The following is a 13,541-nucleotide window of genomic DNA, read 5'->3' on the forward strand; positions in this document are numbered from 1 at the left end:
TATCAAATAACTCAAAGGAAAAAAAAAAAAAAAAGAAAAAAAAAAAAGAAAAAAAAAAGGATGAAACAATGAAACATTCAAACCATTGGAAAACAGGCCACCATTACCAGCCATAAAATTAGAAGAGAGATACTGACAAAACGAGAGAAAAGGAATAGGAAATATGAGACCAAATAATAATAATAATAAAGCAATAAAAATGCATGGTTAGAGCCATCAAAAAAAAAATTAGAATCTGTTCCTGTAGAAGGTCAGCAATGATACAAAACACTTTGCAAAAACACAATATTTGGTTTGCCAGACAGGAATGAGATGTAGGATCATACATGGCACTGTGCCTAATTATAAGGGTTCTTCCATGTATAGCTGCCTTTCTTAAAAGTAAATTTTATGCTTAACTTCAGGGCTCACATTAATATCAGATATAAATAGAAAAATATCTTTTATTCTATGAAAATTTTAAAAGCATTTAATGGGTAAAACCACTAACAGAAATCTGGATGCCTTCTGGAAGTACCTAGAAGGAAAATGCAAAGCACTGTTGTAAATCTAGCCCCTGGGGCCGATGCAAAGATGCCTGTTTCTCACTTTAGTTAGATACATTTGTATCTGACTGTTTTGTATCAAAAAAAAAAAAAAAAAATCTGAAACAAATGTTCCCAGAAAATGAAAAAAAAAAAAGTGGTTATCCATTCTCAAAGACAATTTACAGGTTTTAAAGAAAAGAGTAGCCACAGATACACAGATTTTTATTTTTATTTTTCCTCCTAAACATTCGCTGACTTCCGTGTAAGGAAGTCAGTGGGTCTTCGGGATTGAAATAAGTTGCAGTCTGGTATCTAGCAGTGTCACATTTTCACTGTGGTAAATTACAGATGGAAGAAAACACGAAGGTTAATGTGCCATTTACAATGAAGTCAAAAAACATTGTTAGATTTTTGCAATGTACACACATTGCATGTTTACACCCTTAATTTACTACAATGTGTTCCTGGCCTCACTTTGTACTGTGTAAGAGCTCCCTCTACTGGCTGAGCCACTGGAGCTATCTTAATTTCACTAGACAGCTTGTTGCCTTATTCAAAAGATTTTGGGATCCAAGTCTGATATTTTTTCTTGTTGCTCTGAAACTCTGCACCACCAGTTACACTGAATTCCTTTGGATCTTAAGAGCCTTTATATAGGCAAGTTTATCATCCCATCAGTATAGGGTTTAAAAAATTTTAGAGAGAGTACAGTGACAGAGAGTTCCCAGAAAAAAAAAAAAAAAAAAAGCTGATTTTCAGTAAGTAATTGAATACACGGGTAATTGAAATAACAGGCACGATTTAAGAAGCAGACTTCAGTATATTAACTTACCTTTCCAGACTTTTAAATGGGTCAATTTACAAGACTTACATGATATAATGCATTGCAGACATACTGTTGTCTTCAAGCTGTTCCAAAAGATATTCTCATTAGTCTTTTTTATCCTACCATCTTACAGGTGTGCAATAGGTGAAAAGATCTCAAATGTTTATGATATTAGTTTATAAAAACTGATTCTTCTCTATTATAACGCTTTCTCGATCATGTTCTCCTGCTGAAATCTCAGGATCACTTTACTTATTTGACCTTCATTCACACTGGGCACAATACTAATGACAATTCCTGAATCCTCCTCAAAGAATATATACCCTTGCTTCCCTTACACTTTGAGGAAGCTGAGCAAATCCATCATGCCTGTGCTATTTTTACCTGAGAAAGTAGAAATCTTTCTTGACTCTACAAAGGCAATTGGAGCAACTCCTAAATTCTTTAAAATCTGAACTCTAACAATGACAGTTAGAGAAGGCAGTGGCATTACTAAAGGAAAAATTTGAAGAAAACAGTTTAAATATTTGAGAGAAACTGAAATTTCTACATTAAAGATTGTGTGGAATATGCAGCCTAGTTACCTAGTCTATACAGCCTTAACAACAGGAACAAGAGGAATCCACAGTGACAAAATATCCCAGCTTTCATTGCACATTGGTTTAATTGCACTTTATTATTGTTTCAAAGTAAAGCAATCAAAATTTGACCAAATATACCTTTCTTTCTTTAAAGGCAAACCAAGGCATACTGTTATATACAATGAGATTTAATTTCAGAAGTGAAATAAAACATTAACTTTAAAGAGTTTCTCAATGACATTAATATTTCATACTGCTTTTTGCTTGTACAAGCATAGTTTATGCAGTAGGAGATGCCTACCACTTCTGGTTAAACTAAACAGTACATAAGACATAATGGATTTCTCATGATGACTTGTCATGGTGCTCCAAACCAGGAACAACTCCCCTGCCCCCTATCCCCCCCAAAAAAATGAACCATAGAAACATACTGTTGTTTACAATAATCATTACTATTTCTCTGTAATATAATGCCTAAAAAGAAAACAGAAGTTAGAGTATCATTGTGGTAGTCTAACGTATAACAACAATGGCAAGTCTTTGACCCAAACATTTTTTAATTTAATTTTAAAGGTAACATAAATAATATTCCCGTTTTATACAAGGGGAGCATGTAGTGCAAGAAAAATAAAGCGAACAGACAGAAGAGCAGTGATGAAGCAAAGAAGAAAACAAACTTGCATATCCTACCCTTTAGACCAAAGCCTGTGTGGAAGAAGGCAACTCAGCCAGAACATAATTGATGAAGACCACTATTTTATCTTCTTTTTCCCCTTCTCTTCCCTTTCCTCTCGTTTCCCTTTCCTTGCCTTTCTTTTTCTTCATAGTTTTGAGAAGACATTTGAGGTCAACACTGGAGCTGAAGTCAGATTTTTCAGGACACAGTCCATTAAGCCTATTCCTTTCTTAAAAATAAACGTTTGGGTCAAATGCTTTCAGCTACATACCCAGACACTAGTTCTGTTTAGACATCCTCAGCTGTAAATTGCAGTAACATTTGGCTACGGACGAAGTATTCTTAAAAAAGCAGAAAGCAAGGATATACTGTACATAGAAACTGTGCAAGGATTTATTGTGCATAGAAATCTATGCACATAGCAAAAACCTGAGAATCTGTAAGGATCACCCAGTCTAGCATTGCTGGGACAATGTCCAAGGGCATGGTGTGCACTGTGCTCTGGAGAAGCGCACCTGAGATAGGAAAAAATAGTGGGTCAAATTTGGAGGATTTTTGTGGTTCTCAGCAGGCTATTTAGACATACTGAAGTCATGGAGCTGTGTATAGCTGTATATGAAAACTTGCTGTGATCTAGGAAACTTGTTCTTTTTACATAGTTCATATCCAACAGAAATTATTAAATGTGGTTTGGGTGATGGGTAAAATTGGAGGTCAAATAAGGTGAGACAAGAGAATCAACTATGATTGTCAGTTAAACAGGAAAAAAATATCTCAGATAATTTCTTTGCTTAATATTATTCAACCATCTGCAAAGAAGTAAAATAATGAACACAATTCATTTGTGAACAAATGTATTCATCAATTAGTGAGAGAAAAGCAGAAATCAAATAAACAATTCACAAATATTACTTAGCCAGCCCAAGAGCAAAAAAGTACTCTTATGGTGAGGAAATGTACTGTCATTGAATACATTTTTATAAACAAATAGATCACATGGTGAAGATAATTTTAGAGGATTGTCCTCTGGAAATTGCATTCACTCAGAAGACACAAATCCTTGGTATATTTATTCTTTGAGTAAACTTAGGCAAACACAACAAAACAAGATGAAAGATATTTATGATAAAGGGAGGACAGGGTAAAAAAAAAAAAAAAAACAGATGTTATTTTAAACAAATGTATTGTTTGAGATTTTTCCCACTAGATTAATTAATATAAGAATCCATGACATTGTACCACAGCAAACAGAGAGAAAATGAAGATCAGTTCTATACCTTTTTGGTAGCAGCACCTGACTCCTTGATAGTGTTTGACAACCTTTGTATTGACATAGAATCAAAGAATCATAGAATGGTTTGGGCTGGAAGGGACCTTAAAGATCACCTAGTTCCACTCCCCCTGCCTTGGGCAGGGATACCTCCCACTAAACCAGATAGCTCAAAGCCCCACCCAACCTGGCCTTGAACACTTCCAGGAATGGGGCATCCACAACTTGTCTGGGCAACCTGTTCCATTGCCTCATCACCATCTAATGGTGAAGAATTGCTTCCTTACATCTAATCTAAATCTACCCTCTTTCAGTTCAAAGCCATTATGCCTTGTCTTATGTCACTACATACTCTTGTAAAATGTCCCTCTCCAGATTTCTTGTAGGCCCCTTTAGGTATTGGAACAATGCTATAAGGTCTCCCTGGAGCCTTCTCTTCTCTTGGTTGAACAATCCCAACCCCCTTAACCTGTTGAAGACAGGAGAGGTACTCCAGCCCCTGATCATCCTTGTGGTCCTCCTCCAGACTTGCTCCAACACATCCACGTCCTTCTTATGTTGAGGGCCCCAGAGCTGAATGCAGTATTCTAGGTGGGGTCTCACAAGAGCTGAAGGGGAGAATCACCTCCCTTGGCTTGGCAGCCACACTTCTTCTGATGCAGCCCAGGATATGTTTGGCTTTCTGGGCTGCAAGTGCATGTTATTGGCTCATATTGAGTTTCTCACCAACCTACACCCCAAAGTCCTCTTCCTCAGGGTGGCTCTCAATCCATTCTCTGCCCAGCCTTTATTTGTGCTTGGGATTGACTCAACCCAGGTGTAGCACCTTGCACTTGGCCTCATAAAGAGGCAAGAAACAAAAACTGAAATACAGGAGGTTCTTTCTGAAAATCAGGAAACACTTATGTGAGGGTGACCAGATGAAAGCACAGATTGCCCAGAACTGTTAAGGAGTCTCCCTCCTTAGAGATATTCAGAAGTCACTTGACTATGCTTTATTGGATTTACAAGCTGGCAAGGTTTTGGTAGCAGAGGGCAGGAGTGACTTATGTGAGAGCTGTTCAGAAGCTGCCCCATGTTAGATAAGAAAGTTTCAGCTAGCTCTTAAAGGGACCCACCGCTGGCCAGAGCCAAGCCAAAAGGTGATGTTGTTTGCAACAAAACTCTTTGAGAGCAACAAAACCTCTTCGAGAGCAGATTTAAGACAGGAGAAAGAGGAAAATAAAATAAAATAAAAAAAATAGCACACCCTGCTGCACAACAGAAGCTGGGATAGCAAGGAGTGGAAACCAACCCTTCAGCCTCCCAGGTCAGTGCAGAAGCGAAGGGCAGGAGGTGCTCCAGGCACACAGCCGCAGTTCCCCTGCAGCCTGTGGAGAGGCCCCTGGTGGAGCAGGCTGTCCCCCTGCAGCCCATGAGTCCCACATGGAGCAGACCTCCACGCTGCAGCCCATGGAGAGCAGCAGGTGGATGTGGCCTGGAGGAGGCTGCGGCCCATGGAGAGCCCCCGCAGGAGCAGGGCCCAGGCTAGAGCTGCAGCCCATGGAGAAGAGCTTGCAAGAGCAGGTGATCTAGGCATACCTGCTGCCCACGGGGACCCACATTGTTGTAACAAATTACATTAATTTCCCAATGCTGTGTCTATTTTTCCCATGGCAATAATTGTTGAGTGATCTCCCCATCCTTATCTCAATACTTGAGCCCTTTTCATCATATTTTGTCCCGCTTTTCATCAGAGCTTAGACACACACTCCTTTGAAATGGTAGATTCAAGAATTAGATTTAGCATTCCCTTACTCAAAGACAGACTTTTTCTACATTCTAGAATATTTGTTCAGGTTCCCTTTCAGACCTTCAGAAGTTCCAGTGAAAGAGAAACAACTATTTTCCTGTTAACTGAGAACTTAAAAAAAAATAATATAGCTTTAATTGCTGTAAAAGAGAAGTAAAAAGTATGGGGGAGGGGTTAACTTAGAAATGTACCTTCTTTCATTCAAAGACAGGTGATTTGCAATTAATGTGTTTCTTTATTTACTGACTGGAGACAGAGTAAACTACCTTTGTGTTACAAATAATTTGAAAGACCATTGGAGACTTACAGTTTTAATTCCTTCTCTCTCATGGTCATTATTGAAATACTAATTATGTGGCCTTAATTCTGACGTATTTAAGTGTATGTTTAAATACATTCATATTCATGGAAGAGCAAAAGCTTATTTTTAAAGATGAAAGTTGGACGTTATATATTTAAACATATGCTTGAATAGTCTTCTTATACAGGGTCTGGAACTTGTATGTAAAAGCATGTAGGAGGTTTATGTAAAAGTTTCTTTATATTTTCAGTTTAAATCTGACCTGGGATACCATTTAAAAACAATCAAACCAAAACAAACAACTAATGAATATAAATATCAAATTCATCAAATAATAAAAAGAGTTGTAAGGATAATAATTGCAATTGGTCAGAGTCTGCAGTGGTGTCTCATGAAACTGATGGATAGAGAGGAATTGCTCAAGGGCAGCCTTGGCTGCAGTGACTATGAAATGGTGGAGTTCAAGGTTCTTAGGACAGCGAGGACTGTGCACAACAATTTCATTACCCTAGACATCAGGAGTGCAGATTTTGACCTCTTCAGGAATCTGCTTGGTAGAGTACCCTGGGATAAAGCTCTGGAGGGAAGAACAGCACAAGAAAGCTAGTTAATAATCAAGGATCACCTCCTCCAAGCTCAGCAGTGATGCATTCCCTAAAACAGGAATTCAAGCAGAAAGGCCAGGAGGCCTGCATGAAAAGGGATATAGAAAAATTGTCCAAGCAGCATTAGATCAGGTTAGGAAAGCAAAAGCTATGATAGAATTACATCTCTCCATGGATGTCAAGGGCAACAAGAAAAGTTTCTGTAGGTATGTCAGTGATAAAGAAACACTCCAGAAGGAAATGGGAGACCTGGTTACCTAGAACATGGAGAAGGCTGAGGTACTCAAGTTTTTTGTCTGTCTTCACCAGCAAGTGCTCTAGCCACATCACCCTAGTCACAGGAAAGCAAAGGCAGAGACTGAAAGAATGAAAAACTGCCTGCTGAAGGAGAAGCAGGTTCAAGATTACACAATCACAGAATTTCTAGGTTGGAAGAGACCTCAAGATCATCGAGTCCAACCTCTGACCTAACACTAACAGTCCCCACTAAACCATATCCCTAAGCTCTACATCTAAACGTCTTTTAAAGACTTCCAGGGATGGTGACTCCACCACTTCCCTGGGCAGCCTGTTCCAATGCCTAACAACCCTTCCGGTAAAGAAGTTCTTCCTAACATCTAACCTAAAACTCCCCTGGCGCAACTTAAGCCCATTCCCCCTCGTCCTGTCACCAGGCACATGGGAGAACAGACCAACTCCCACCTCACTACAGCCTCCTTTAAGGTATCTGTAAAGAGCAATAAGGTCGCCCCTGAGCCTCCTCTTCTCCAGGCTGAACAAGCCCTGCTCCCTCAGCCGCTCCTCGTAGGACTTGTTCTCCAGGCCCCTCACCAGCTTTGTCGCCCTTCTCTGGACCCGCTCAAGCACCTCCATGTCCTTCTTGTAGCAAGGGGCCCAAAACTAAACACAGTACTCGAGGTGCGGCCTCACCAGAGCCGAGTACAGGGGGACGATCACCTCCCTAGCCCTGCTGGTCACACTGTTTCTTATGCAAGCCAGGATGCTGTTGGCCTTCTTGGCCACCTGAGCACACTGCTGGCTCATATTCAGCCGACTATCAACCATCACTCCCAGGTGCTTCTCTGCCTGGCTGCTCTCCAACCACTCATCTCCCAGCCTGTAGCTCTGCTTGGGGTTATTGCACCCCAGGTTCATTACCTAATGAACCTGAAGGTGCACAAGGGATCTGATGAGCATCTGCAGGCCCTGAGGGAACTTGTGGATAAAGACGTTAATCCACTATCTATAATGTGATTCTGTGATATTTGAGAGGTCATGGAAGTCCATTGAAGTTCCCACTGACTGGAAGAGGGGAAATATAACTCCCATTTTTAAAAAGGAGGCCCTACAGGCCAGTCAGCCTCACCTCTGTGCCCAGAAACATCATAAAAAATGAGGTGAGAGGTGACAGACAACATGACTCCACCAAGGGCAAGTTGTGCCTGACAAATCTGGTGACCTTCTACAACAGCATTACAGCATTGCTGGGTAAGGGAAGAACAACTTATGTCATCTATCTGGACATATATAAAGTATTTGATACTGTCCTGCATGACATCCTTGTCTGCAGGAGAGACATTCATTCGATGGATGGACAACTCACTGGAAAAGGAATTGACTGGATGGTTGCACTCAAAAAGTTGTGGTCAATGGCTCATTGTCCAGGTGGAGACTGCTGACAAATGGCATTCCTCAAGGATCAGTACTGGGTCCAGCATTGTTTAACACCTTTGTTGTGGACAAAGACAGCAGGGCTGAGTATAACCTTAACAACTTTGCCAACACACCAAGCTGTGTGGTGCAGACAAGGCCAAGTGCAAGGTGCTGCACCTGAGTCGGGATAATCCCAAGCACAAATATGGGCTGGTCAGAGAATGGGCTGAGAGCAGCCGTGCGGAAAAGGACTTGCAAGTATTGGTGAATGAGAAGCTCAATCCAAACTGACAATCTGCACTTGAAGCCCAGAAAGCCAACAACATGAGCATGACAACAAGGTCAAGGGAGGTGATTTTACTCTGCCCTCATAAGACCTCACCTGAAGTACTACATTCAGCTTTAGGACACCCAACAAAAGGACATGGACATGTTGGAGCAAGTCCAGAGGAATGCCACAAGAATGATCAGAGGACTGGGACAACTCTCATAAGAAGAAAAGCTGAGAACATTGAAGTTACTTAGCCTAAAGTAGAGAAACTTTTCTTTTTCCCTTCTCTATAAGGGGATACCTTATAGCAGCCTTCCAGTACTTAAAGGACGCTAACAGGAAAAACACTTTACAGGAGTCGCATTGATAGGACTTTGAACTGAAACAGAGTAGATTTAGATTAAATATAAGGAAGAAATTCTTTACTATGAGGGTGGTGAGGCAGCGGAACAGGCTGCTCAGAGAAGTTGTGGATGCCTCACCCCTGGAAATGCTCAAGTCCAGGTTGGACTGGGCTTTGGGAAACCTTGCTTAGTGGAAGGTATCCTTGCCCAAGTCGGAGGCATTGGAACTAGATGATCTTTGAGGTCCCTTCCAACCCAAGCCATCCTATGATTCTATGACTCTGTAGTAGCTTTACACTGCTGGGCAGCTGAATTCCACCAAAGCCACTCCCCCTACTCAAAGGAAAATGGGGAGAAAATACAATGGAAAGAGCTCAAGGATTGAGACAAGGACAAGAAGATCACTCTCCAATTATTGTCCTGGGCAAAACAGACCCAGCATAGAGAGATTAATGTAATTTCAAATTTCAAAAAATTTCAAAGTTTCAAAGACAGGCTAGAGCACTGAGAAACTAAAAGCAAATTAAAACCACCTTCCCACCCACCCACCTACCTCTTATACCTCCACCCCTCGAATGGTGCAGGAGAACAGGGAATGGGGGCTGCAGTCAGTCCAAGATGCTTTGTCTCTGCTGCTCTTTTATGGTCACTCTCTGCCCCTGCTCCACATGGGGTCCCTCCCACAGGATGCCACCCTTCCCAAACTGAGCCTGCAGGAGCTGCCCACAGGCAGCAGCTCTTCAAGAACTGCTCCAATGTGGGCCCACACCACAGGATCCATTTGTCAGGAGAAAACTGCTCTAACCTGGGTCTCCCCCAGGCAGCAGCTCCCACAGATCACCTGCTTCTGCATGGGCTCCTCTCCACAGGCTGCAGCTCTGGCCTGGGGCCTGCTCCTGTGGGGGCTCTCCATGGGCTGCAGCCTCCCCTGGGCCACATCCACCTGCTCCAACAGGGACTCCTCCACAGGCTGCAGCGTGGAGATCTGCTCCATATGGGACTCATAGGCTGCAGGGGGACAGCATGCTCCACTAGGGGCCTCTCCACAGGCTGCAGGGGAACTTAACTCTACTAGCATTAGTCAGGCAGCACTTTGTGCCCCCCCCCCCCCTTCTTAAATCTGCTTTCACAGATGCACAACCAGTGTAGCTCAGCTCTGGACAGTAGTGACTCTGATCTAATATCAGGCAACTTCTTGAACTTCTTGGCTGTTTTCATAGAGGGCACTCTGTGAGCCCCACTGCTATCAAGTCCTTCCCACATCAATCCAGTATAGATTCTAAAATTATGACTCCCCAGGAGAAGAATTCATGGGGTTTGGAGAAAGAATTGGCATGCACACACACACTCAAGCAAAATCAAATCCTTCTTGCCCTCAGATACAGGTAAAGAGCTGCCCATATAGCCCAGATCTCTCTCTAAATTTCTGTCTAGCCCCTTTACAGAACACTCTGCTCCAACCTACCCAGCAAAATACCTCAGGGAAAACTAAATCTGCCATGTAGCAGAGGAACTACAAGAGTAGCCTACAAGAAGGAAAGCCAAGCCTGCCTTGTGTCTTATACAGACATTTCCAGCTGGCTTGAATTGCCCCGCCAACAGGCCACAGCTGAACCCATCAGCCAAGCTGGTTGCACTTCTGGGAAATACATATTTAAGACAGGGCAGAAATACTTGAAATCAAAATGAGAAAGAGGAAAAAAGAGTGAGGAAAAGCAGAAGGAACCCTAAGGGTAAAAGGGGAGGATGGGGTGGTCCGTGGCAGGCCAAATGTTCCTAAAGGGACTGTAACCTACGGAGGAGCTGTCCTGGAGCAGAGGAAATGTGTGAGAAGGAGGGAGTAGCAAAGATAAACATCCTGACATCAATCTCTTCTGCTGCTTGCTGTCATGCTGATGGGCTAAGTGTGACCTAAAGTGATAAAAGCGGGAAGGAGAGGTGTCTGGAGCGAGGAACTGAAGCAGAGAATAGAAACGTATTTGAAGTGAAGCAAGTCTGGGAATGATATGGAGCCTAAGAAAAGCAACAAGGGAAGGTTTGTTTGTTTTTTCCCTATGTGTTTTAATATTTGTCTTTTTTTTTTTTGTTAATTTCTCAATACCAAAATGAGGAATTAATAAATAAGTATTTGTCAATATATTCATTTAGTCTCAAAGTTAACTCTGTTATGCCCACAATGGTACTTCATGAGCAATTTCTGCCTTTTGATTGACAAGTGTTTTCACGCTCCTATTCCTCTTATTTTCTCAATCTCACTGGAGAGAAGGGAGTGAGCAAGCAGATGCCAGCTGGGGCTGACCCACCACAAGCACTGATATCAGCTGATCATCATATGCCTAGATGGCACATGAAGAGCACATACATGTTTAATGCTATTTTATCCCTTAGTAACTACAGAATGGTATATCATCAGCCTTGCCACTTGCAGTATCATATAAATTACAATAATGAAATGGAGCATAATTACTCCACAATGCCTTGTTTCTGCCTCCCATGGTGGCTATGGTCCAGCCATTTCATTGTGGTATTTGTGTCTTAACACAGTTCTGGGAAATGTGGCACAGAGAACAATATCTGTCTAATTAGCCTAATTTTGGTATCAGCCATGATCTTGTGGGCAAGACAGACAAGGTGTCCTGGCAAATAGCCCAGTCACTATCTTGGTGCAGCCATCAAACCTCAACATCAAGATATTGCTCAATTTCAATGTTTTGTGGCAAGCTGATGGAAACAGCTTAAACTCTTCCCTTTTATCTTATAAAACAGAGGTTACAAAAGATATCTTCACATAAAATAGGTTGCCTGCAATAACAAATTCCTTAGGCATAAAATTGTGTATTTGTCTTAGTTTCTATGTGTATGGCATGCTTTGTGTGGTATACAAATATCTGCAACTAAGATCATGTTGTTCTACTGCATCCTATATGAAAACTAAGTACTGAACCTTAAATTGAATGGCTTGTTGGTGAGGTTTAAATGAAGTCTAATGCCAGTTTGTCAGTGAGCTGGAATGGTTCTAATGGACTGGCATGGACTTCGAATTTGTATTGAATTTGCTTTGATAATCATAATATAAACATATTGGCTTTCTGTTGTTTGCTTTCATACTGAGAGTTGCTTCATCCAAACTTAGTGGCAGCATTTAAGTATTCAAGCCAAATACACTGGACAGTTTTAGGGGCCTTTTGTGAATGATTTAAAGATTACAAATAGAGACAGAAAAATACTGTTTCATCACCAAATCACCAGTAACAAAATAGCACAAGAATGGTGTACAGGAAATCTGTCCTGAAGCAATCTAAGCTGGTTGATGCTGAGCCTCAGGCAGCGACTGACAGTGCGTGCGTATATGTATTTGTGTGTTCACGTATTTTCTCCCAAGGGGAAACTAAATTTCACCCTAAAGCTCTGCCTAGTCATTACTTCAAGCGACTGTGATATATTTTTGGCAGGAAAATATGAAATAGAAAAGGACAGCTTCTTTACTAAAAGAAAGCAAGCAGAAACAAGAAACATTTATCCGGGGCTGAAAATGACTTGCTGATACACAAGGTCCTCACTTTGTAAAAGTAGCTCATGGTGTGATATTTTAATGAAGTGAACTGTGCAAATAAACAACCAATTGAGTGGTAACCACAGGGTATGATCTGAAAAGGTTAGACTTGACTTGAGGATACTGACTGATTAGTAGGAATATTGCAATTTTTCTGTACAGCATGTCTAAATAACTTTTGTCCTAACACAGATTATTTTTCCCACATGCACCTGTGGACTTTTAAAATAAAAAGTACATCTTGCAATTGCTTTATCAGTTCTCTCCTGCACCTTATGCAATGTGTATAAGGTGGGGAACCAAGGTGAAAGTAGCAGTGTGATTCATCACAGAGCAAAATCTCTCAGGATGCTGAGTTTCTCAGAATCTTTTAATTTCTATGATTGTTTCATAATTCTTATAAATCCCACACAATAGCACACTTTCTTCACTTGTTTTTATGGCTTTTCCATTTTCTAACATTCATGCTCTAAATAGTTTTCTTTGATAAATGTCAGTTCTATTTGTGCCTTTGTATGCAGGCAAAAACTTTTGACTGAAGCTGTGTGAGTCAAGATCTGTGCTAATCTAGCTTAGACCAACAACATGATTTTTGCTGCTTTATTCAATACCTTTTGTTCTCCACTGTCCATCTCTGTTGACAGTCAGATCAACATGTCACTTTATATCACATTCTTTGTATTCTGTGACTCACAGTCTTACTCCCTCAGGAGAAGAGCCGTATGAGCCAAACCCTAAATGGTTCCAGTTCTACAAACAGGACCTTGAAATTAGTTTATCTTAAGAGTATAGGCTGTCTCTGTATATGTCTTTGTGCAACACAAAGACCTTTATTCTATTAAAAGTAATAGTAGTATTAAACACGTGAGAAGCCTTTTTGACCGTTCTTAACACATGAAAATCTGATCAGTAGAGAGAAATGAATGGTGCCAATATTGATAAGTTATCAGAGAAATACTTGTCACTGATTCCGTGATTTAAGGAAGCGTTGTCAAGACAGCAACAGTAAGCAGTATTTGTTACTAACTGAAAATCATAGAAAAGTTTAGGTTGGAAATAGCCTCTCTGAGGCATGTAGGCCAGCCTCATGCTGGAATCAGATACAGTCTTCATCTTAGATCTTAATGCTTTCTTTCAACTTA

The sequence above is a fragment of the Aythya marila genome (genome assembly GCF_965140915.1).
Source record: "Aythya marila genome assembly, chromosome: 5".
Lineage (NCBI taxonomy): Eukaryota > Metazoa > Chordata > Aves > Anseriformes > Anatidae > Aythya > Aythya marila.